Genomic DNA, 22765 nt, shown 5'->3' with positions numbered 1-22765 from the left:
TTAAGTGAAGCTAGCATGTTTCTTTGGCTTTAACTTTCCGAGTCCTCCTCCTAGCTGGGGGTTGTCTTCCGCTCATTCCCACTGCAGGGCCGATTCTGGGGACTAAGTTCCAGGCCCTACAGGAGAGCGTGCGCTACCCCTTCCTCCCCCTGCCTCCCACCCCCGCCCCGGGGAGCCGAGCCCCCAAGTGAACCCAGTACTCCCTGCACAGCCCCGTGCAAATTGCTGGAGCACTCAGAATGCCTCCCTCCTCGGTAAGGCTCCTTCATCCAAGCCTTTGTCCTTCCGCTCGACATTCAACTCTGTCAACATTTTTTCCCAATGAAGTTCTTCCTCCCCCTGCAGTCCCCAGTCTCCAGCCGGCTTCTCTAGCCAGGGACACATTGGATTGCAGTTGCTAGCACTTCCTGGAGATCAGGTCCCTGAAGAGCTATAAAAGTCCAGGAGTGTCTCTGGCCACCTTTCCACGTGGTTTGTGGAGCCTGGCGTGGCCAGCGTGCGCTCTCGCACAGCGGTGGAGCCTGGGAGCATGCGTGCATTCAGCTTGAAGGGAGGCTCTGCTGCATTACCTATGTCACCCTCTCTGGCTGCCAGCGTGCATTTCTGAAACGGATTTGCTGATTACAGGCTCTGGAGGGCTCCCCCGCCCCCCACTGGACGGAATTGGGCACCAAGCCCCACTGGGGTGGATTTGGGTAATGGCTGGGCTGCATGCCTCCCATTCTTTTCTCACAGGAAAAAGTGCCTGGAAATAACCCTGGGGTGGGGATTGCTTACAGGAGGAGCGGCCGGCCGCCTGCTGCTGGAGTCTGTTCCGTCCCTGTTGGCCCTCTGCTGCCCTTCCCTCCCCTCTCCCCTCCAGCAGATGCCACCAGCTGGGCAGGCACCGGGCTTGCAGATGCCCCTGGGGGGCTTAATGACCTGACCAGCTGGGCTGTCCTCTTCCCACCCTTGTGTGTTCCTCAGGACTGTGGCCCTGGTCCTGGGGACTCCCTCTATGAACCTCAGGATAGGGCAACAACGAATGCCTCCCTCCCTCTTCCTGACTCCCTACCTCCACCTTTCTTTTCTTTTCTTTTTTTTTTAATTTTTAAAAGCAGCCAGTTTTTGGAATTGAAAAGTAAAAGCCCAACAATTGCGTATAAGTGAATTTCCCTGAAAATGGGATGCCTGCTGGATTTGGGGTGTGATTCTCAAGGAGGTTTCTTCCTCCTCCAGCTCTCTCCCTGGGTCCCAGGGGGATTTCACTGCAGGAAATCTCTCCCTGGGGAGTCTGAGCAGCTTGGGGAGTGTACGTGAGAACGGGCATCTCGTTCTGTTCTCTGTGAGTGCTAACGGTAAGGCAGCCGCCTCACAGCCCCTCGGCCCCTGGCCACCTCGAGTCGCATCTTCTGGTCATCCATGTGGCCCTGATGCTCTGTCTCTCACTCGCCTTCCCCTGGGCTTGCAGGGGGCTTGGCTTGATGCCATGGGGGGTCCCCCTCCTTTTAGGAGGTGCTTTGGTGGTCCCCCTGTCCTGATGCTCTGCCCCTTTCCCCGACTGGTTCCTAAGTCCCCAGCTGTGGACATGACGAAACGTGTACTGAAAAAGCATGAGGGATAGGACTGCTGCTGTGGCCGCTTCCGTCTGGAGGCCTTGGAGCTGGTGTCTTTCCTCAGGTGTCCAGGCATGGGGGCTCTGAAACCACGGCTGGGCGGCAGCACCGTGGAGGGCCACACATGTGAAGGGGGGCCCCGGGCGGTAGCCTCTCAGCAAGGAGTGCGTGTGGGGGACGAGGCTTGTGGGGGGTACCACAACTCTGCAGACTGACCTATGGCAAAGCCCCTGACCCCTGCGGGACTCCCAGAAGGCCCCGAGCCAGAGGGACGTTGGCCCCCTAGCCCTCCTCCTCATCTGCTTTTACGGCATGCTAGGTTGTCTTGGGGTCAGGAGCCGGCTGGGCGCTCAGAAACAAACACTGATCATGTAACTAATGCTGTAGGACAAGAGTACAAATCAAAGGAATGAGGAGAAAAACAATGCCTCCCTAACCTGCCGCGGCGACAAATCAACCTTCCATTTTCGAGGGTGCCTTCAGTCCGTATTTACTTGCAGGCATAATTTTCCCGTGATTATAGTCGTAGTGGAGATAGAATTTTGCATTCTATTTGCTTTAATATTCTACCACGAGCTACATAATCATCACAATTAGACTTTTAAGTGCCTACATAGTAATCACCGAGTATTTATCAATTTTCCCATTGTCGAACATTTAGTTGGTTCCCACTTTTTTTTGACTTGCCTCACAATGATGCAGGAAATCGTACTGATCTACAGCAATATGTTCTATACGGGTACGTATGTGTGTGTGTCTATGAATGCGTCTCCTTTTCCTCTCTCTCCCCACCCCTCTCTTTCTTTTTTTTTTTTTTTTTAAAGATTTTATTTATATATTTGACAGATAGAGATTTCAAGCAGGCAGAGAGGCAGGCAGAGAGAGAGAGGAGGAAGCAGGCTCCCCACAGAGCAGAGAGCCCGATGCGGGGCTCGATCCCAGGACCCTGAGATCATGACCTGAGCCGAAGACAGCGGCTTAATCCACTGAGCCACCCAGGTGCCCCCACCCCTCTCTTTCTTTCTCCCCCTTTTGTATTATTATCTAGGATGAGTCAAGAAGCCAGGCATTCTTTCCTAGAGTAATGGGAGATCTCATTCTGGGCTGTTAAATGCCTGCCGGAAGTCAGGTGCCCGCAAGCAGCCGCGGGATTTAGCTCAGATCTTGGTCTAAGTCTGGCCTTAGACATGAGCCTCGGAAGTGAGTTAGGTAGCAGGGTTTTAAAGGCAGTAGCTCCGCATTTCTGTGTAGCTCTGGCTCTGAAGCGTGCTGGCCTGGGTACACAGATTTAGACGAGGCATGTTAAACTCCTTGGGTAATTCTCTAAGTGCACGCCCCCAACGGACCCCACTGAAAGTGGGAGAAATAGCTCCAGATCTCCCGCTCAGGGATCTTGTAGTCCAAAATGACCACAGGCTCCCCTGTTCAGCCATATGCAACCAAACCGTATGCAAAGCTGCCAGCTCCAAGGAGGGACACAGGCCAGGGTCTGTGACAGACTGAAGCCTGTTACCCCATACCTGCTGGTGGATGCCACACTGGAACATGAGCCAGGTATCGCCAGATCTTCGGTTTGCAGAGGAAGCTGGAACTTCCGAGTCTGGGGTAAAATCCCTTGATATTTCACTATTGACAACTGATTTAAAAAAAAATGGGAAACATGGCACAGACCAAACAAAACATATCTATGGCTTAGGGTGCTGGTGTTGTAGCCCCGCTTTAATGTGAGGGGTCCGTTGTTACCCTGAGCCCTTCGGGGAGGGTACGAGGAACATAAAGCTGTCCAGTTAATACTGAAGGTGGGGAGAGGAACAGTTTGCACATAGAACGACACCGCGGAGCAGGACATGATTGGAGACTCCGGTGAGACAGAAGATGGGCCGTTCTAAAAGCACCCGTGCCGGAGCGGTTGGTTCCGTTGTGAGGGTTTAGGAAGTCGTCACTTACTCTCTGTACACTGGTCAGCGATGAGACCGGCGGCTCTGTGTCTGTTGGTCTGTCTGGAGCAAGAGACCACAGCTTCATTTTCTCATCCCTCCAGCCGGGCCATGGTGAGGAGCGAGGTCTCAGGTGAGAGCAGGCTTGAAGCATGGAGTCGGAACTGGGGAAATTGGATTAGGTGGGCGTTGAGTGAATTGCCTTTCCTCCATCTTCCCATCCGTGCAAGTGAGGAAAATCATCCCCCTTGGGCAGTTAGCGAGTGTTTATTGTAGGCACACTGGAGGCAGAGTTGCTGGGGGCCCTCTCCCCAACTCCCCCGCCCTCTGAGAGCTGCAGAGAAGACGAAGGAAGATCTGTCTGAAGTGCTTTGAACTCCTTGGGAAGGAGAAGGGACTGGAAGACGCCAGCATCACTCCACGGTTTCCCTAGATGACAGCCTTGACGTATGAGTCTAGTGATACTTAAGAAGAACGACTTGCTAGGGAAATAAACACCCTGTGTTTTTTATTATTTATTAAAAAAACAAAGCTTTTCTCCACTGGGAGGTTTCAGATCGCTGACAATGTCAGGTCCAATTTTCCTCTATTAATAAGAGGTCGGTATCCTTCCCAGCTTGTGTCAGGAGCATCGGGATGTTTGTCTGGGGGTAGCTTTGGCATGCGATGACTACCCGAGGGGAAGGGAACATGGTTTTGGAGAATCGAAAGGTTGTGTGGTGCCTGGGCCTGGATCTCATGAACAGCCGTGAAGACTTGCTGCCCTCTTGGTGCTGGGCACTCTGCCAGATCCTTTATCTGAGTCCTCTCCCATAATCTCCTCCAGGATTGGGACTAGTGAGGGGCCGCTGTTGGGGGGGGACCCCAGTGGTCAGGAGGGAGGGAGCTAATGAGGATATGCACTGTCTCCTGATAGGGTAGACTCTTGGAGCTTGGAACCCAAGTGAGACCTGGGCTGTGCTTCTGGGGCTCGAGAGGAACCCAAGGACCAAGAACATCATGGGGGAAGTGATGTTGGGCCAAAAGGGTGGAAGGCTAGGCTAGCTGGAGGGCTTTCTGTAGGAGAAGGGCCGGGGGCTAGGGCCTCAGCTGAGGTGCGTCCCAGCTGACTTGAGGGCCACCACATTTGGACCTTGAGTAACTACAGTCTCTGCAGTACTGAGAGTGAATTCTCCCCACGGAGCCTCATGGCAGGCCTGTGAGGGAGGGAAGAGCAGGCTTTGGTATTTCCACTGAGTCACGTTAAATGTGATATGGCTTAAAAATGTGGGTTTTGAAGCTCGGCAAACCTGGGTTTAAGCGTGGTCTTCTGACCTATTTTACTTCTGGACCCCAGTTGCTCCATCTGCAAAACAGGGAGATGAATACTTACCTCACAGAGTGTTTTGTAAGGACTAAAAGCCTAACGTAGCCCCTGGCACCTGGTAGACACTGAATAATTCGTCATGGCTATTGCTGTCAGTGAAGACCTAGGGAGGGGCTGTGTCTGACTCAAGGTCACAAAGCTGGAAAGGGGAACACATCCAGGACTCAAACTAAGGACTCTGACCTCTTGTGCTGTTTTCCCCATTCTCTGTGTGTAGGGCCCTTCCTTTCCTTTCCTGATCAGGGGGTGCTTGGCAGCCATCGGCGGGCAGGTGTTACGGCTGACCCTGCTGCACTGTAAGGTATAGGCCGTGTCCCCGCATTCCATAGGGGTATAGGGCGCAGGCAGAGCAGCACACCCTGAGGAAAACAGAGTAGAAATGTACCAGTGCTTTTGTTCACTAGGCAACTCCATTGTGTCTTCCTCCCCTTCCCCACCCCTCCCTTTAGCTCCAAAAAAAAAAAAAAAAAGAAAAGAAAAGAAAAAAGAGAAAGAAAAGAAAACCCACCATCGAAAAGATGAAGGGCTGTCAGCACGGGATCACAACATGGGCTCCGGGAGTTGGCGGCTTTTCAGTGCCTGCAGAGTTCCCTCCTCTTCTTGCTTGCCTCAACTTCTCGCTTTCCCAAGTCTAATTAAGATAAGTCCGAGAGAGCTTCCCTAGAAGCAGGGGGCTCTCCACTTCCCTGAATCCCACTGGCTTCTTCCCATCAGCTGTGCTCTTGGCCATCCTCTCCTGTCCCATGAATGCTTCATCCAAGAGCTCTTGAAGTGGCCGCTCTGACCACTTGCTGGCCGCCGGGGTGCCACCTTTCTCGGAGCGCTCCCCGGGTGATGCCCACTTCTGTCCCATAACCTTCAGTGGCTCCCTGTTACTTACCTCAAGTTCATGCCTCTGAGCGTGGCGTGCAGAGCTGTCCAGGATCTGACCTCAGCCTACCTTTGCTTTGTAATCCCCCGCTGTTCCCTGTACAAAGCATATGCTTCCGTTGCTCTGGCCAACTCGCTATTTCCTGAACAGGTCTGGAAATTACCTGCCTTTGGTCACGTGGTTCCTTTTGCTTGGAAAGCCCTCACCCAGTGGAATTGGGCCTGTTCTTCAAGGATTAGCTGAAGTGCCAAGTGTTCTGTAGAGCACATCTTGCTCAGGACTGAGCTCCTATTTCACATGGCACACAACAGATACGGAATTCATGTAGAATTTGCTCACGCACTCTGCTGGCGCGGTGTGGCTCTCTCCCAGGGTCTCCCCAGAGCTCTGCTGTCTGCCCCTTTTCCCACAAGCCGTGGAGCATATTTACTTCTTAATTGCACATGATCTAAGTTCTTAGGCATTTTTCTTAAGCTTGAAGTTCTCTTATTTTCCCATCACTGTCTGTTTGGTTTACGAGCCATTGAGGTTCAGGTGGAAGGAGTGTGTAGTAGAAGGAGAACTAGACTTCGGTGGCAGCTGTGAGTTCTGCTGCCGGCTCTGCCTCTGACTAGCTGTGATCTGGGAGCAAGTCGCCCCCATCTCTGGGACTCAGTTCCACATGTGGAAGACAAAGGGGGGCGCCCAGCCAATCTCTAGGATTTGCGGATGGGGTTTTAAAAATGGTTATGTGTCCTATGTTGAAGCCCTAACCCCTCATTCCTGAAAATGGGACTGTATTTGGAAATGGGATCTTGAAATAGGTCATTAAGGTGGAATGAGGTCATTGGGGTGGGTCCTAATCCAACAGGACAGATGTGCTTTAAGAAGAGGACATTAGGACATAGACATGCACAGAGGAAGGACCGTGCGAAGACACGGGAAGAAGACAGCCATTTGCAAGCCCAGAAGAGAGTCCTCAGGAGAGAGCAAACCTTCAGATGCCTTATTTTGAACTTCTAGCTTCCAGCATCAGGAAAAAATCAATTTCTGTTGTTTAAGCCACCCAGACTGTGGCACTTTGTTGTGTAGCCCGAGCAAATGAGCATACCCCTTTCCTGTTCACAGGGTGGTATAACCATCACCACATCTACTTTTTCAATACCTTATGACCCGCATATTCAACGCCCTGCCCATCAGCAGTCACTCCTCATCTCTCCCCAGGTCAGCTCTGGGCTACGCTAACCCATGTTGTGCCTCCATGGACTAGTCCATTCTGGAAATCTCTTGTAAGTGGAGTCATACCATTTGGGGTCTTGGGTGACTGCCTTCTCATATTTAGCACAGTGCTTTCAAGGGTTATCCATGTTGTAGACTGTACAAGTGTTTCGTTCCTTTTTATGACCGAATAATAACTTGTTTAGGGATGTGCCTGCCATCTTTTGCTTACCCGTTTGTCACTTGATGGGTGTTAGGGTGCTTCCAGGGTTTTGGCTGATATGACCGGTGCTATAATGAGCATCTGTGCGCAAATTTCTGTGTGGACCTGCTATGATTCTTCTTGGTTCCGTACCCGGGAGAGGAAGTGCTGGGTCATACGGTAACTCCATATTTAACGTTTTGAGGCACTACCAAACTGTTTTCCAAAGTGGCTGCCCCCCTACCAGCAATGTGTACAGGATCATAATTTCTCCACAGCTTTGCCAACACTTACTATTGTCTGTGTTATTGTTGGAATTCCAGTGGGTGGGAGATGGTGTCTCATTATGGCTTTGATCTGCGTTTCTCTGATGATGAGTAATTTTGAGCATCTGTTCATGTACTTGGTTGCTATTTGTGTATCTTCCTTGGAGAAATATCTATTGATGTACTTTGCCTGTTTGGAAATTGAGTTATTTGTCTTTTAATTATTGAGTTATAAGAGTTCTTTATAGATTCTGGATAGAAGCCTCATATCAGATATGTGATCTGCAAATACTCCTTCATGTTCTCTGGGTTGTCTTTTCATTTTCTTGGTGGTGTCATTTGCGGTGTAAAAGTTTTCAATTTGGGTCAAGTCCAAATTATTTAATTTTCCTCCCGTTGCTTTGGCTTTTGGTGTCCCAAGAAACCTTTGCTGAAGCCAACAGCACAAAGATTTACTCCTATGCTTTCTTCTAAGAATTTTATAATTTTAGTTCTTACAGTAAGTCCCTGGTCCCTTTTGAGTTAATTTTTGTGTATGGTGTGAGGTAGGGGTCCAACTTCATTTCTTTGCATGTGGGTATGGGGCTGTCTGGCACTAGCTCCTGAAATGGGTAGGACCTTAAGTGTCAGTTGGATCAGCCTGCCGCCTGAGGGGAAAGTGTGGGGCACGACTAGCCTGGAGCCTGGTTTGGGGAGATGCTCTTGGCTGCTCTTCCCTTTCCTCTGGCAGCAGCACCAACACAACAGCTAGCTCCCTAGGCTCTGCTTGGCAACCCTTTGTGTTGAGAATTTAGAATTCTATGTTTGCTTACCTTGCTCCTCCCAGCTTTTGGAAAGGTGTTGTGTGCATTTGCTTGTTTAATAATTGGTTCTGATGATGGCGAAGGTCAGAGCAAGAGGATGTGGGCTCCTATCATAGCAAGGGTGTCCCTAACTCGTGAACCCACTGGAACCAGGAGCAGAGAAGTTAGCCACTAGAGAGGTGTCTGGGAGTCCCAGCATCCAGTTGGTGGCACTCTTGGAGGCCTTGATCAGGCTGGGAAGGACCTGAGCTTGACAACTGAGACCCGAGGTGATGGATGTTTGGGGGGAAAAGAGATAGAGGGCATTTTCAGCTTTTTGGATCCTTTAATCTGACTCTGCTTTACAGGCCAGAGGAGGACCATTTTCTTTCCCCTCAGCACTTTCTCAGCAGAGCAGATAGGTCCTCTGGGTAGATTTAAGGGGAGTTAGTAAGGCAGGTTATGGTTCAATCAGGCTCTGGGCTGTCTGTCCCCCTGCTCTCCCAGTCCTCAGAGTGCTGTATTCCTCACCACGGAAGCTGAAGTAGGGACTGAGGACCGGGTAGCCTGCTAGGTAGAGTGCCCGTAGGAAGGTAGTGGGGGACGCAGAGGGCACAGGCTTTCTCTTGGCAGGATGGGAATGGAGACCCTTGCTAGTTGTTGGCAGATCTCTCCAGTTGGGCCCAGCTCTCGTCTCCTGGCTCATTCCCATCCTCTTCCAGGGTCCCTGGCTCCGGTCAGCACAGACCTCCATGCTTGTTCGTTCCGTCTGCTCCACATGGGACAACTGCCTGGCACCATAAAGAGTTGTTGAGTAAATGCATGGACGGATGGAAGAATGCTTTTCTCCTGTGTGCTAGTGCTCAGTCTGTTCCTTTCTCCTCGTTCCCCAGCGGCCCTCTGGCTGACATTGCGGAGCCCATCAGCTGTTCCAGGTCCAGCTTACGTGTCGTTTCTGTGAAACCGAGCTACTGCTCCTCACCGCCGTCATTGAATATGACGATCTCTTCTCTTTATTCTCCTCCACCCTCCGCTTTGCCACTTTTACTCTACCCCACTCTGTGCTGTGGGAAGGTCTTCGTAAGTCTGAACCCCAGAATTGAAACTCAGGCCACGAGGCGGGGACGGGGCCTTCTCGTTTTGTATTTTATCGCGTTCCTTCTCCCTGGCGCGCCACCACACCTTGCATGGTGTCTTCCAGACGTTGGTCCCTCAGCAGGGTCCGCTCGGTTACAGTGCCTAGGTCAGAGCTCATTGGTGCTGGGTCTCCGCTCCCCAGCAGGATGTTGTGCCTACAGCTTTCTGTTACCCAGAGGATTTTCCTGGGTTTCACATCCTGGAGTAGGAAGCATCTGCAAAGGACAGATGTCAGCGTGTGGCCTTCCCTGGCCATGTGTATAATTTACATATCTCTGTGTAGGGAGCGTCAATGGCAGGCCCGCATTATGGAGGTATTATACTCCACTTCAGGCAGGAAGAATTGGAGCAGATAACACATCAGTGGTAATCCCTTTCTCTGCCCTGGAGGATACAGAAAAGCTGTGGTGTGAGTTGCGGCCTGTGGATATTAGAGACTCAACTGCTATGGTTGCCGTAGTGGCTGGATTTTTCCCTCCACGTTATCAGGCAGCTCTTTTCCAGCCTCCCCTCTTTGCCGGGCCCCTCTGCCCACCAGAGTTCCCGACTGGAAGAATGTCGAGCTATGGAGGGTCCTCTGGGAAAGATGGGCAGGGAGTCTCGGGCTTGGTGGCTGCCGAGTCCCTAATGAGAGACAAGGGGATGGAGGAAGTGAAGGTGACCCTCTGTCCCTTAAACGGATGGGGCTTTCTGTTTCTTAGCACACTTTCCTATAGATTTTCACTTATTAATTTCCCAAGTATCCTGGGAGCTGTTCAGACCTCTGTTTTCCGACACGGGGTCTGTGGGGCAGAAAGGAAGGTGACTTGTTCCTGAAGTCAGTAGCAGGGAAAGGAGGCAGGTGTCCTCATGGGGTGAGGAGGTCACACCCCATGCCTCACACACAGTGGGCACCTGAGGCATGTTCATCCAGAAAACGAATGGCGGGGACTCAGTGAAAATTGTTGATTTGAGACAAAAGTAGAGTTTTCTGGGTGTAACTTAGTCCGGTCTCCTTCACTCTTTGACTCCGTTTCTTGTCCTCGTTGTAGGACACAGTCACTCTCCCTGGCTCTTGTGCCTATTCCAGCCTGTAGAACGACCCTCAGAGTTTCTGGAAAAGGAGATGCAGAGTGTCTGCCCTGGGAGTCAGTGTGCCGTGGCGGCAGGCTGGCGAATTCTTAATGCGAAACCCTCTTCCTTGGCTCAAGGTAGATGTTGCTAATTGATCACAGCAGTCTTTCTTCTGCATCTGACTAAATCCTTTTCAGCATGGCATGCCATGCCACCACCAGCAAAGGGCCAGAGTGGCATTTGGACGTCAAATAGTCTTTATCTCAGGTCTAGTAAAAAGAGCATTAGGCTGAGTGTCAGAAGACCTAGCTTTGAACCCCATCCTCTTCATCTTGCTCTGGGAAACTAAGGTAATCCCTGGACATTTGGGACCCTTGAACTTGATGGTTTCTCAGGCCCCTTACAGCTCTGAAATCCCAGGATTCTGTGGTTCCCTGGCTGAGAAGGAGAGGCTTCTCATCGTGTAGCCTGGCCATAGAGGGTAGGATTAACCTCCAGGGTCAGCAGGCTTGCAGAGCTCAGGAAATGCCTCTCTGTGATCCGTATTTGGTCCAGAGACAGGTGGTGCAGCCTGGAGGAGGGGAAGTGTGCTCACAGCCCTGGGGCTGGGGGAAGGGATGCCTAGCTCAGCTGCCCCCCCCTTTTCTTCCCCTGACAAAATGAAGGTCTTCAGGCCATGTCCTTGGTGCATTTAGATCTTTAGCAAAGAAGCTGGACCCTGTGAGTTAAGTCTCCCAAGTCAAGTACTTCCTGCTAATCCCATTGCCCACCTTCTTTTGGTTGCGGGGGAAGGAGAGCTGTCAGTGGGGAGTTAGCTGGGAATCAGGTTTGCTCACTCACTTTTCTGTAAACTTGGATGAGATGCCTTTCTTTTGGGCAGACACTGCTGTTTGGACTCGCATCAGGGCCTCTCTTGAGCCATTATTCCCCGTACTTTCTTATTTGGTGGGCGAGTCCAGAAATATTTAGAGGGTCATGAACCTGTTTCTTTGCCATCCAGTCAGAGCAGCGTGAGAGGGTCATGGGGCATTTCTTCCCATTGTATAGAAGGAGCTACTGAGCCCGAAGAGAGTTGCTGGCCGGGCCGTGATTGTGCAGGCTGTCCGGGAGGGAGGCACCTCCCGTTGTTGTAAGCCCTCAAGGCTGCAAGAGCGCCTTAGTCTATCTGTTTGTGTATTGTGAGGCGCCCGTGAGATTAGCCACAGAGCAGAGGTTTTATTTATGACGGCGCCTAGAATTCCCGTCCCGCTGCCATCATTGGTGTTGCCAGGCTCCCAGGGGTGTCTTCAGTCTCCCAAGTAATCTGTGTGTCGGCCGTGTTGGAGGGCAGCCGCTTGTGGAGGACAGCCCTCCAGGCGTGGGATCAGCACAGGGCTCCAACCCGGCTCGGCTTTTCCCAGGTGTGGGGCAGAAGCTCCAGCGAACAGGGCTGGAAAAGGCAGTGGCTAGGGCATGCGGGTTACGGACGTCTGGGTCTGTGTTACCATCAGAATGCTCTAATTTGGTTACTTGTAATAGAGCAGCTGCGGTAATGTGGCATTCATGACTCCTCTTGATTAAAATGGTCGAAATAAGGATTTAACATAGACAAGACCCAGGATGTGAATTCAAGCAGTATTAAGTGGTGTTAGCCTAATGTATAATTTTTTTTCATTAACTTCCACTTAGTGGACATTTATATTTTAAATTGTCACGCACTTAGTTCTTGAAAGCTGTCATACTGCCTTCTTTAGGCAAATGTCCATATATTTTTATTTGTCACTAATTTGGGAAAGATTTCTTATTACTGATTAATGAGGTTTTACTAAGAATAGGATCAAAGCATCAGACTATGTAGAGCTGGAAGTTTCCTTAGAGATTATCGCATATTTTTCATTTTGGAGATGAAAAAATGACACACACGCTCACAGGTGACCAGTGGTTCCTTTTACGGGAACAGCTTTGTCCCTTCACATGAAAGGGCTGTAGGTGAATAAAAGGGACAGAAATGAAACTTCTAGCCTTTGGTTGAGGGGCGACATACGTAGACACGTAGCGTCTGTTGAACTCTTACGAAGGGCACGCGTCGATGGCACCAGTACACGGATTATGAAACAAAACATTACCAGCATCCAGAAATCACCCTCCTGCCCCCTTCCCGTCACTATCCCTGGGCAAGGGTAGCCACCACCCTGATATCAAATAATGTAGCTTTGTTTCTGAGCTGCACGTCAGTGGAATCATACAGTGTGTGCTCTTCTGTGTCAGGCTTCTTTTCCTCAACTTTTTTTTTTTCCAGTCTTGAGATTCACCCATGTTGTGGATCATTTGCATTGCTGCATAGTATTCAGCGATGGGACTGACTAGGCCATCATTGATGTAGCTGTTTTACTGCTGGTGGACATTTTGGCAGCTTCTAGACTTTGGTTATTTTTAGTCAGACTTCTGTGCTGTATAGCTGGTATACTTTTCCCATTGAAACTCAGTTTTTCTAGGTCGACAGTAAAGGGTGGACACGGAATGTGGGAATAGTGCACTTGCGTATGTAGTGCCCCTTTTCCAAAGTGGCTGTGTCTCAATCTGGAGTCCCAGCAGCCATGGATGAGAGTTCCGGATGGCCTGTATTTATCCAAGGACTTGGGATTTTCTCTCATTTTTGTTTCAGCCCTCTGGCAGACATGTGGTAGTTAGTATCTGAGCATGGCTTTTATTTGTGGTGACCAGTGGGGTTCGGCAGTAGGAATGGGACTTGGAGCCCACACTGGAACTTCAGCACTTCCATCAGGATATTCCTGGAGGTGAGTCAGTAAGGATGCAGAGCAACAAAGACATGTTCCAGGGGCAATAAGTCAGTGTATCCCTGCAGTCTAGCTTGGGTCAGCCTAGAGTAGGAAGAGCTAGAGCAGTCTAGCTTGGGTCAGCCTAGAGTACGAAGACCATAGCCCTTGAGGTGGGGGTTGTGTCATGTGCTTCTGCACCCGCCTTCCCTTTTGGTGGCTGGGATAGTGCCAGGCACATAGGGGCTCAGTGAAGACTCGTGTGTGTCAGCCTGAGGTGCAGCTGGAGGGCACAATGGAGACAGGCTGGAGTGGCTCTGGGGGAGTAGAGCCCATGGCGGGCTGGATTTGGGGCACGCACATGCCCCTCCAATGTGACTCCAAGTCCGGGGAGCTGCTGCCTGAGTGCCTGCCATGAGCGTGGCCACCTTGGGTGTCCTCTGCAAGCTTGCAATGGACGGACTGGGAGCTGCTGGGGACAGACGAAGCTGCAATGCAATGCAATGCAGGGACCAAGGCCAACTGCATTTCCTCCAGGGGCCTCGACCGGCGTCACCCAGGTGGGGGGTGGGGGGAACCTCTACTGGGCCTGCAGAGTCCCTGTCTGGGGCAGTGTGCTTGCTTGTACTCTCCACCCCCTGAGAATCATACCGCTGGCTCCTTTGGGAGCTCTGGGCCTGCTTGTGCTGCATCGGGTCTTAGGCATGTGCTTTTGGAGAGAGTGAAGTCAGCAGGGATTGTAGGCCTTTGTAGATGAAGGCACAGCCTGGGGTGATTCCTCGGTTTGGTCCTAGGGAGCCCCAGGGTGCAGGGGGGAAGGGGCTGCTGTCATGTCACACATAATGCATCAGAAAACATTACAGGGGCCCGGACTTGGGAGAACCCACAGCCCCATTTTAGCTCAGTCCCCTGCAAAGCCAGGGAGCGGGACCATCCACCCTCCTTGACAAAGAATCATTCACTCTTTATCATTAAGAAATCTCCTCTCTCTATGCTGCACCAACTCCTCCCAGATGCTTCAAACCTATTTAGTTGATAAAGTCTTCATAAAATCTTCCCCTCTGGCCTTTTTCTTTCTTTATGCCTCCTTCAATTTAAAGCCAAGAGCCCGCATTCGTGCTTTCCCAGTCTGCACGCACCGGGTGCTTCAGGGGCTGGAAGAACAAGCCCCGGGCTCAACCTGAAGTTCCCCAGCATCCAGCACACGGAGCAGAAAACAGGGACCCCAGTAAGAATCTGGGGTGGGGTACCAGAGCGTATGAGGGCCTGGAGGGGAGGAGCCGAGGAGGCAGCAGTTCGCTTACTGTGTCTTTCCCTCCCCCCGCCCACCCCCCTGCCTCTCTCTTGCCCCTTTCCATCTGGGGGCTGTCACTACTTGTCACTACTTACTCATGGAGGGCTACCTCCAGTCTCTTTACCAGCAGGCATCTCAAGAGGCGTTACAGGGATGGGGAAGAATAGGGTCTGGGTGTGGAAGATCTGATGCATCTCAGCTCTCTTCCTGGGTCAGGTCCTGCCCCTCCAGGAAGCCAAGACGGCTCCCCCATCCCCCACTTCCCTGTGTGTCTCCGTCTGCAAGACCCTCATGGAGCAAATGAGTGAATGCGAGGTGGGAAGAGGTCTGTTGCCTGGCCCGCCTCCTCTCCTGGCCGGCGCTGGCGTATGGACGGATGAGCTCAGGTTTGGCCATGACTCAGGAGGCAGGTAATGGAGAAACATAAGGTGGTGATCTCATGTGGCATTAAATGGAGCTGGGAACACGAAGTGTGTGCATGCTTATCTGCTCGTCATCTCTCTCCTCCTTCCAAAGCCCCTGGCAGGCAGCAGTTGGCCTGGATGGGACTCTCTACGGGTGTTGTTGAGAGGAGATAACTAGCTCCATTTTCCCACGCTGACCATTCCAGCTTCCGGACAGGGGTGTCGGCGAGGGGTGAAGGCCCCTTGCTCGCAGGGCGCCTTTGCTTGACGGAGCTCTGACCTTCCTTGTGGCGAGCAGAAGGTGCTCGCGGTGTATCAGGTGTTTCGGGATGCTCAGGGTGAGCGACAGCTTGGTTCTAGGCCAGGGGAAGTTAGGATGGACTCTGGCCCTCGTGGAGAGGACCCGTGGGAGGAGACTTGACTCTAGGAAGTGGGGCTGGAGTGTTCCTGTGTCCTAGTGGGAAGACCTTTGGCTTAGAAATGAGAAGCTCTGATTCTTGGTGCAGACATGACTGAGTTTGGTGTCCTGGGAGAAGTCCTTATCCCCGTGTCTCAGTTTCCTCATATGTCGGGTAGCTGCGGGCATCCCTGCAGGCATCCCTGCCCTCCTGCCTGCCCAGGGCAGTGATAAGGACCATGCAAGTTCACAGTGAGAGTCCAGGGAAAGGAAAAGTGCTGCTTAAAAGTAATATGATAGGACTATTAATAATAAATACCGTAAACACTGAGAGCCAGCGGTGTCTGTAGGGTTGTGAGTGATTACAGCTGTAGGTGCAGGGGTCAAGGTCATGCATACAGAGCCTGACATTTGTGAGGTCCGTCTAGCTCTCTTAGCTTACTGGAGAAGGAAGAGGCATGGCATTAGTTTGGAGGGCCTGATAGAGGAGGCAGTTTTGAACGATCTTTGAAGGAGAAAAGAAGACTATATCAGGCAGCCTGGTGGGCAGGTGATTTCCTTGAGGCCAGAAGTGATTGGGTCTGGGAAGGTGCCCGCCCTGGAGAGGGGTGGAGATGAAGGATTCCGGGGAGCCTTGCGATGTGCTCCATGACCTGACTTGGACTAAGCCACCCCCTTCAGCCCGATGGTGGGGTCCTTTCTTTCCTCATTTCTGGGAGGCAGTGTGGCAAATGAAGGGCTCTGACTGAGGGCTCAGGATGTCTTGGAGAAGGGGCAGGGTGTCCTGAATCTCCTCTCCGTTATTTTCTAACTTCTGTGACCTTGAGCAAGTCCCTTTACTTTTCCAGGTTCCTTATCCTTCATCTGGGACTCATAGTACCTGTCTCCCAGGGTTGCTGTGAGGATTGAGTGAAGCAGAAGAACAGCCTGGAAATAGAAGGTGCTCAGTAAATGTCACTTAAATCTGAATTTCCCTCCCGTCCATTTCAGTGACAGTGTTGGCAGGGAACATTCTAGAGCCTTCTGGTATATCCTCATTTGGTCCATGCCAGGGCTTAGGATTTTCCTTCCTTTCTGTGGAGGCAGACCTTATGGTTTGTCCGGTTTCGTACCAGCAAACCGTATTCTTGTGTCATTCCTAACTGTGTCATGGAGTTTGTATTTAATGTCCGTTTTGGGAGAAAACCTCAAATTTGTAAGCAGAGATGCTTCCCTCCTTGGCATGAACATGACACTCCCGGAAGCAAGACTGAAACTGTGGGCCTGTGTAGCGGAAAGGAGAGCTCACTGAGTGGGGATCTGCTGCCCGGTGGGAGAGGCCCTGGGCAGGCCGTCTGGCTCCTCCCAGCCTTGGCGCGCATCGCCTGTAGAAAGAGGCAGACCCATTGGCCAGGTCTCCCAACGAGCCAAGCAGGAGTGTTGGGGGTGATGACATGGACCCCAGAGTAGAGCAGAAAGAACCGCCTGTTAGTGGCACCTGCTGGGAGAGCTTCCAGGTGAGGCTTCCTGGTCACCATCCCATCATTACCGGTTGGGCGAGGACGCCGAGTCAGACTCGAGTCTGTTCTGTTTCTAAAGTTCTTTGAGTCATCAAATCATGGGATCGCATCTCCACTTGGATGGCTAACAGACATCTTAATGTATCTAAAAGTACACTTTCACTCCCTGCCTCCCCACCGCACCCCCAACCCCGTGTCCTTTATAGAACAAGCAAGATCTATTCTGTTTCTCCTACTTTTACGGCCACAGCCTTGGTCCAAGCCACGGCCCGTCCTCTCTTGCTTGGATTATTCTAATAGCTTCCCCCCTCGTCTCCTCTGGTATACCGCTGAGACCTTCCTTGGCCACCCTGCTTAAAATAGCCGCCCTTCCCCCATGCCCCATATTCCTGGTCTCCCCATCCGTCTTTATTTTCTACATAGCACATCAGACATGTATTACTTCTTTCTTAATTGTCTTTCTTTATTGTTAACCCCTTGTCCTCAAATCAGAGTGTGAGCCATAAGAAGGGACTTGTTTTTTTCCTTCTGGTTTTATATACCACCATAAAGCCAGTAACTAGATCACACAACTAATCTGTGATCCTTAGAAATGGTTTGTTATCAGTCTGGGAAGTACTATCTACGCTCTTGTCAAGTTTTTCTTGATGCCAGCCCAACCCTGTGGCTCCCTCAGCCCTGGACCTCCCCATGACCCCTTCTGCCCCTCCCATCCCCACCAGACTCCTATCTGCGTTGTTAGTTATTCAGCCCTGGGTATCCTGTGAGCAGATTGGGCAGATAAGACTGAGAGCCTGGTTTTAACGCTTCTAACCCCCTCTGCCCAGCACCGACCTAAGATGTAATAGAAGGTGCACAGTAAATTCATTATTCATGACCGGCAAGTGTTTTACTGAAACACTGTTGGCCGGTGATTAAAATTCCACCCTAGAAATGATCTAGGCCTCTGGAAGTTGTGTTGTGTAGTCCGGAACAAGGGGTTAGTGACCAGATGGTGGTCTGTACTCGTTGGTAGGATGTGGAAGGGCGTGGGTGACGCAGTCTCTGGGGTACATCTCTGGGAGTGCAGCAGCTGGTGATAGGTGCTCCTTGAATCTGCTTCGAGAATGGCCACGGTCCCCAGAGCATGAGGAGTGCACCTCTTTCTTTAAATTTCCTAGAGGATCGAAGCTGCTCCTTGAGATTTTAAAATACGCCGCACGGTCCCGATGGTGTCAGGTAGCTGGTTTATGGGTCCCGTCCTGCTTGTGATAACTCAGGCTAAGCTGGATAATAAACGAAAGTGGGACAGAGCCGGAGGATAAATATTGCTACAGGGCATCTCGAGCGGCACAAATCACGGGGAAAATATCTCCCAGGCTTTTCATTTCTCCTCTTCCTCCCTGGCCCTCTGGCAGCAGCTGGCCAAGTAGGATCCATCCATCACAGCAGCCCCACCCACAGCCCTGGCTTCTACTCTCCTTGCTCTACGCTCTGCGGTGGAGGAGGGAGGCAGGTTGGTCCCTGGATGCGGGTGCAGCTCTGTGGCCAGGGCAGCCCAGGGGAGTCTGTGTGGACTGGGCCAGGTCTCCCGTCAGTGGCCATTCTCCGATTCAGGTGCTGGACTGCTGTGTAGCTTGGCAAACCTGTTTATCTCTAAAAGGAGAGAATTTTGTAATTGGTTGGTATTTGGAGTGAGCATTTGAGTCACCCAGGGAATTCAGAAGCAGCTCTCTGAGTCCCACGGTGGTGTAAGGATCAGCGCCATGGGAGTCTCGTCTTCAGTGTTTTCCATAGAACCTTCCCCTTCCCCGGGCGGTGGTGGAGACGGAGGCTCCTGGCGCCCATGCCTGCTTGGAGCCACTGGCTTCAAGCCAGTTTGTCCAGATGGAGAGGGTGAGACGGGTGACAGGTTATGTAGGGGAGGGGCTGGTCTGAACCACCCACTCTTGTACTCCAGCCGTCAGCACTGCCACTCGGTAAGGCTTTCTCCAGCTTGGGCATTGTGTTTGCGTTGTAATCAATGTCAACCTGCAAGTATGGATTGAGCCTGTGGGGAATTCAGAGCTGTGGAAAGCACGTAGGCACACAAAGTAGCTAACTGCACGAGGCAGGTGAGTCTATTAAATCAAGAGGGTGGTCTCAGGAAGGACCTTACCACCCATCCCGGCCCTCCCCTTGCAGACAGGTAGGTGGCATTCTCTGCTTTTGCTCTTGGACTCCATGTCCAACTTCTGCGTGTCTCCACTTCTGCTCTGCCTCCGGAGTCCACTTTCCCAGTTTCAGTGCTCCCAGTGTCTCACCTGAATGTCCTAATAGCTCGCTCTGTAGCCCCCCTCCAGGCCACCTTCTGCTGCATAGCCGAGTGGCCATGCCCATGGACCAGCTGACTATGCCTGGTGGGTGTGGGATGCTCCCTTGTCTTGGGTGAATTAGCTTCACGGGTGGCCTCACGTCCTGGGGGAAGGCCCATACTCTGCGTGGCCTTCCAGGCCCTTCACATTGGGCTCAGCCCTGCCTCTGTAGCCCTCACGAGCGGCACGCGCCTGCACCATAGGGCTGACACTTCTCAATTTTGCCGAGTCCTCCCAGTCTCGGGGGTACATCTGCACCAGTAGCTCTCCCCGGGATGGGGACCCCCTCCTCCTCTCTCTATCTGGCAGACTCCTGCTCACGAGTGGACCCTGCTCGTGCCCCCACGCCCAGTGGAAGTAGTTCCCTCTGTATCTGTACCCCATTGGTATTCTACCACTTGTCGCATTCTTGTGTTGTTTAATGAGTTTGTTTTATCTTCAGGTTTTTGTTGGTTTCATATATCTCTTCCTCCATCTCTCTCTCTCTGTCTCTGTCTCCTCTTAAGTTTTAAGCTTCTGAAGAACAGGGACTGACTATGTGTTAAACTGACCCCTTCTGTCAGTGTTTGTGGAATGAATAGGGTATAGTGGAAAAGACACTGATCGCAGAGTCGAGAAGCGCAGGTTTTCTTATCTGTCCTGTTCCTGCCTCACTAGATGACCATAGATGAGTCCATTCTTTCCTCCGCAAGCTCATTTTTTCTTTCATTGTCAAGACTGTTTGCACCTGAATGACTTCTAGGCCGCCTTCCAGTTCTGACGTGCCCTGATTCTGGGTGTTAGATGATGGAGAGAGGCCTGTGTGTCTGTCTCCACCAGCATGTGCGTCCTGCCATGCCTGGGGCCCTCCTCGGGGTGTCTAGTTCCGGGCCCAGCACCTGGTGCTTCAGCAGTGGTGTTAACCGACGTGGCCGGGGCCTCAGGAGCCTCCCGATTTGGTGGTGTAAGAGGGCTGCCTGGCTCTTGGCCTCTCATCTTTCCTTCCTTGCTTTCAGAAGAGGCGGCCAGGAGCCCTCACAAGGCTCTCCCCGCCAGCTTGGCACCCTGCATGACGTGATGTGTTGGGACGAGCCTCTGACTTCTCATGTGTTCTGCAGACATGAGCCCTACTCAGTGAAGGGTGTCGTGTGTGATGTGCTGGAGTTGAGGCAGCATCTGGCCGAGGCGTGAGACTGGGCAGCAGGACGGTCTCCCAGGACTGAAACCCAGACTGGGTGGGAGGAGCCCAAGAGGGTGGCGCGAGAGAATCCATCTCCCAGGGCCTTGAGCGCCTTGATGGTAAAAGCATCGGGACATCCAGGCTCTTGGAGGGAGGCAGGGAGACAGCGAGCCTGAGCAGGAGTGGGAAGGATGGCACCCAGGCGGGGGTGGCCCCGTGAGCTGCAGTGTGACCGCCTTGGAGCAGGTACGAGACAGGGCGCTCGTGGATGCCGGGAAGGTCAGAAGCCTGGGCTTGGAAAGCGAGGCTGCTCCAGGTTCCTGTCCCTCTGGGCTCATTTCCCTTAGTGCTTCGTACACTGGCTCTGAGCAGCCCAGCCTGTCTGGCCGTGCTCGTGAAAGCCAGGAGGAGCCACTGGCTGGTCAGTGGGCCCTCCAGTGCAAAGGCCCCTGGGTAGCAGGCAGAGTCTCTCTGGCTTTTCCGGCGACTGTAGTCCTCAGTTTCTCCCTCTGTCCTGCTGTGCCCCAGCTCCGAGGCTGGGTGTGGGACCAGCACTGCACCACTGTAGGCAAAGGTGTTTATAAATAGAAAGATACTTAACACCGACCCTGGAAGCAAGCAGGGAGGGTGGCTCTGGGCAGCCGTGTTTTAAAATGAGCATTGATTTCTGGGAATTTACATGCTGAATATTAAAGAGACCCATGCTGGCTCCCCGGGCTCTGCTCAGCCCTGCGTCTGGTCCTCTCCCCTCACCGGAACACTCATTCCCCTCTCTGGTCCTCAGAGAGCCCCTAGAGCCACGTGCTTGGCATCTGTCTCCCTTCACCTCCAGGGGCATTCTCTGCTTGGCATGCATCTGATCATTGCCCATTTGTTCACGTTCACCTCTTAGGAGGCAGGCACTGTGTAGGTTCTGTGATTCAAAGATGAACGGGAAGCGCCTCCTGGTCCCCCCTGCCCCCGCCCGTCTCCACACTCCACATTCTCAGCATTGAGACTCACAGAGCAGTGTGCAGGGCAAGAGTCTTAATACAGGAGCTTCAGGGAATGCTGAAGAACATGTCCAGTTTTGCCTGGGGAAGGGAGGGAAGAGTGTCACAGAGAAAACAGTGTGGCCAAGAGAGGGGAGTGCGTTCCACGCAGGGAACAGAATGTGCAAAGGCACAAGCAGCTGGCACGGCATGTAACAGGCATCTCATCACTGGTACCTGAGTCCCGGGTATGCCCGTGGGTTGTGATGTCCATGTAACACTCCTGCCTTCCTGTTAGCCTCCCATGCTAGTAGAGGACCCACAGTGTCTTTGGTTGATTATAGTATTTTGTCTCTGGGTCCAATCACAGTGAAAAACTTAGCTTAAAAAAAAGACCAAGTAGTTGCTTAACCTCACGACCATGGAGATTTCCTTTCTTTTCATTCAGTATCTTGTACTCCATTCTGGGATCTAGTGACAGGGGAGGAAGTTATCAGGCCAGTGTTAGAGAAAATCCCAGGAAAACTCACAACAGGTGTCCCCTCTCTACAGCATTCCATCCTCCCCGCTCCAGCCCCCGACGGCCACTTGGCTGACAATTGTGCATCTTTTAGGCCCCACGGCGTTCTGTCCAGTCCTCTCCAAACGGTCTACCGGAGCTTTTCTTCAGATGTTCCATAAAAACTGGCTCCATTGATGTGTTTCCGCGGCAGAATGAAATGGGCAGGACTGAATGTTACGAGGATGTGGGGCAGTCTTCTGAGGAGAGACCTGGGGAGGAAGGGGAGCCAGGGCCACATCAATGAGACAGTGACAGGGAGGGGCGGGGCACTGGGGGGAGTGGGCTATCGGGAGGAGATGGGCCATATGCCTGCCGCATTGGGTAGCCTTGTTTAATTACACATATATACAACCTGATCATGTAAACGGTGATAAGTTGGCCATTTTATTTTGTATTTCCATGACTTCTAGCATTCCCAAGTTGTTGTTGTTGTGGTTTTTACAACTTAGAAGCACAGCCGTGAAATCCCTCATCATGGAAGTTGTTCACAGTGTGCCCACTGTCCTGGTTGGAGATGTGGCCAGCAGGGGTGGGCTAGGTGCCTCCTGGGAGTGTGTGTGGGGGTGTCCTTTGAGCTCTTCCTGGGGAAGGGTCTTGCCTACAGATCGGAAGCTGCACATGGGCCCAAAGGACGTCTCGCAGTTTGCTTGACTTTCAGGGGGCGGCAGGTGCCGTGGGAGCAGAGAGGTGGTGCCCCCATTTAGTGCTGTGGTCTGGGCTCTCGCCCCACTACAGACTTCTTTCTCTCTGTCTTTATCTCCCGCCTTTTTTTTTTGACCTTTCTCTCCTTCTCCTTTTTCTCCCCTCTCCCTATGACATCAGTGTAATATTTGTTGTGTTTGTTTTTCCCTGTTTGCATTTCTGTCTTCAGGGTGCCTGTTGCCCCATAGGGATCAAGAGGTTTCGGACCCCGAGTGCTCCGCCAATGCCTGAAACTCAGGCCTTCAATAAACATGGGCGGTTGTCTTCCTTTCCCTGAGAGTT

General features: G+C 52.1%; 1 protein-coding gene across 3 annotated transcripts in view; it reads left to right on the top strand.

The window, feature by feature from the left end:
* Positions 1–22765, top strand: part of TSPAN9 (tetraspanin 9) — a 192665-nt gene that overhangs the window by 65393 nt on the left and 104507 nt on the right. Inside the window, exon 3 of one of the 3 annotated variants that reach the window (XM_046013076.1) lies at positions 16106–16197. The exons of the other annotated variants lie outside the window; for them this stretch is intronic. The gene's annotated coding sequence lies outside the window, so the exon portion shown is untranslated. The remainder of the gene's footprint in view (positions 1–16105; positions 16198–22765) is intronic. 3 annotated transcript variants of the gene reach the window in all.

This window comes from Meles meles, chromosome 7, assembly GCF_922984935.1.
Source record: "Meles meles chromosome 7, mMelMel3.1 paternal haplotype, whole genome shotgun sequence".
Taxonomy (NCBI): Eukaryota; Metazoa; Chordata; class Mammalia; order Carnivora; family Mustelidae; genus Meles; species Meles meles.
The sequence above is the reverse complement of the archived record's forward strand: the minus strand, read 5'-3'. Positions and strand labels throughout refer to the sequence as shown.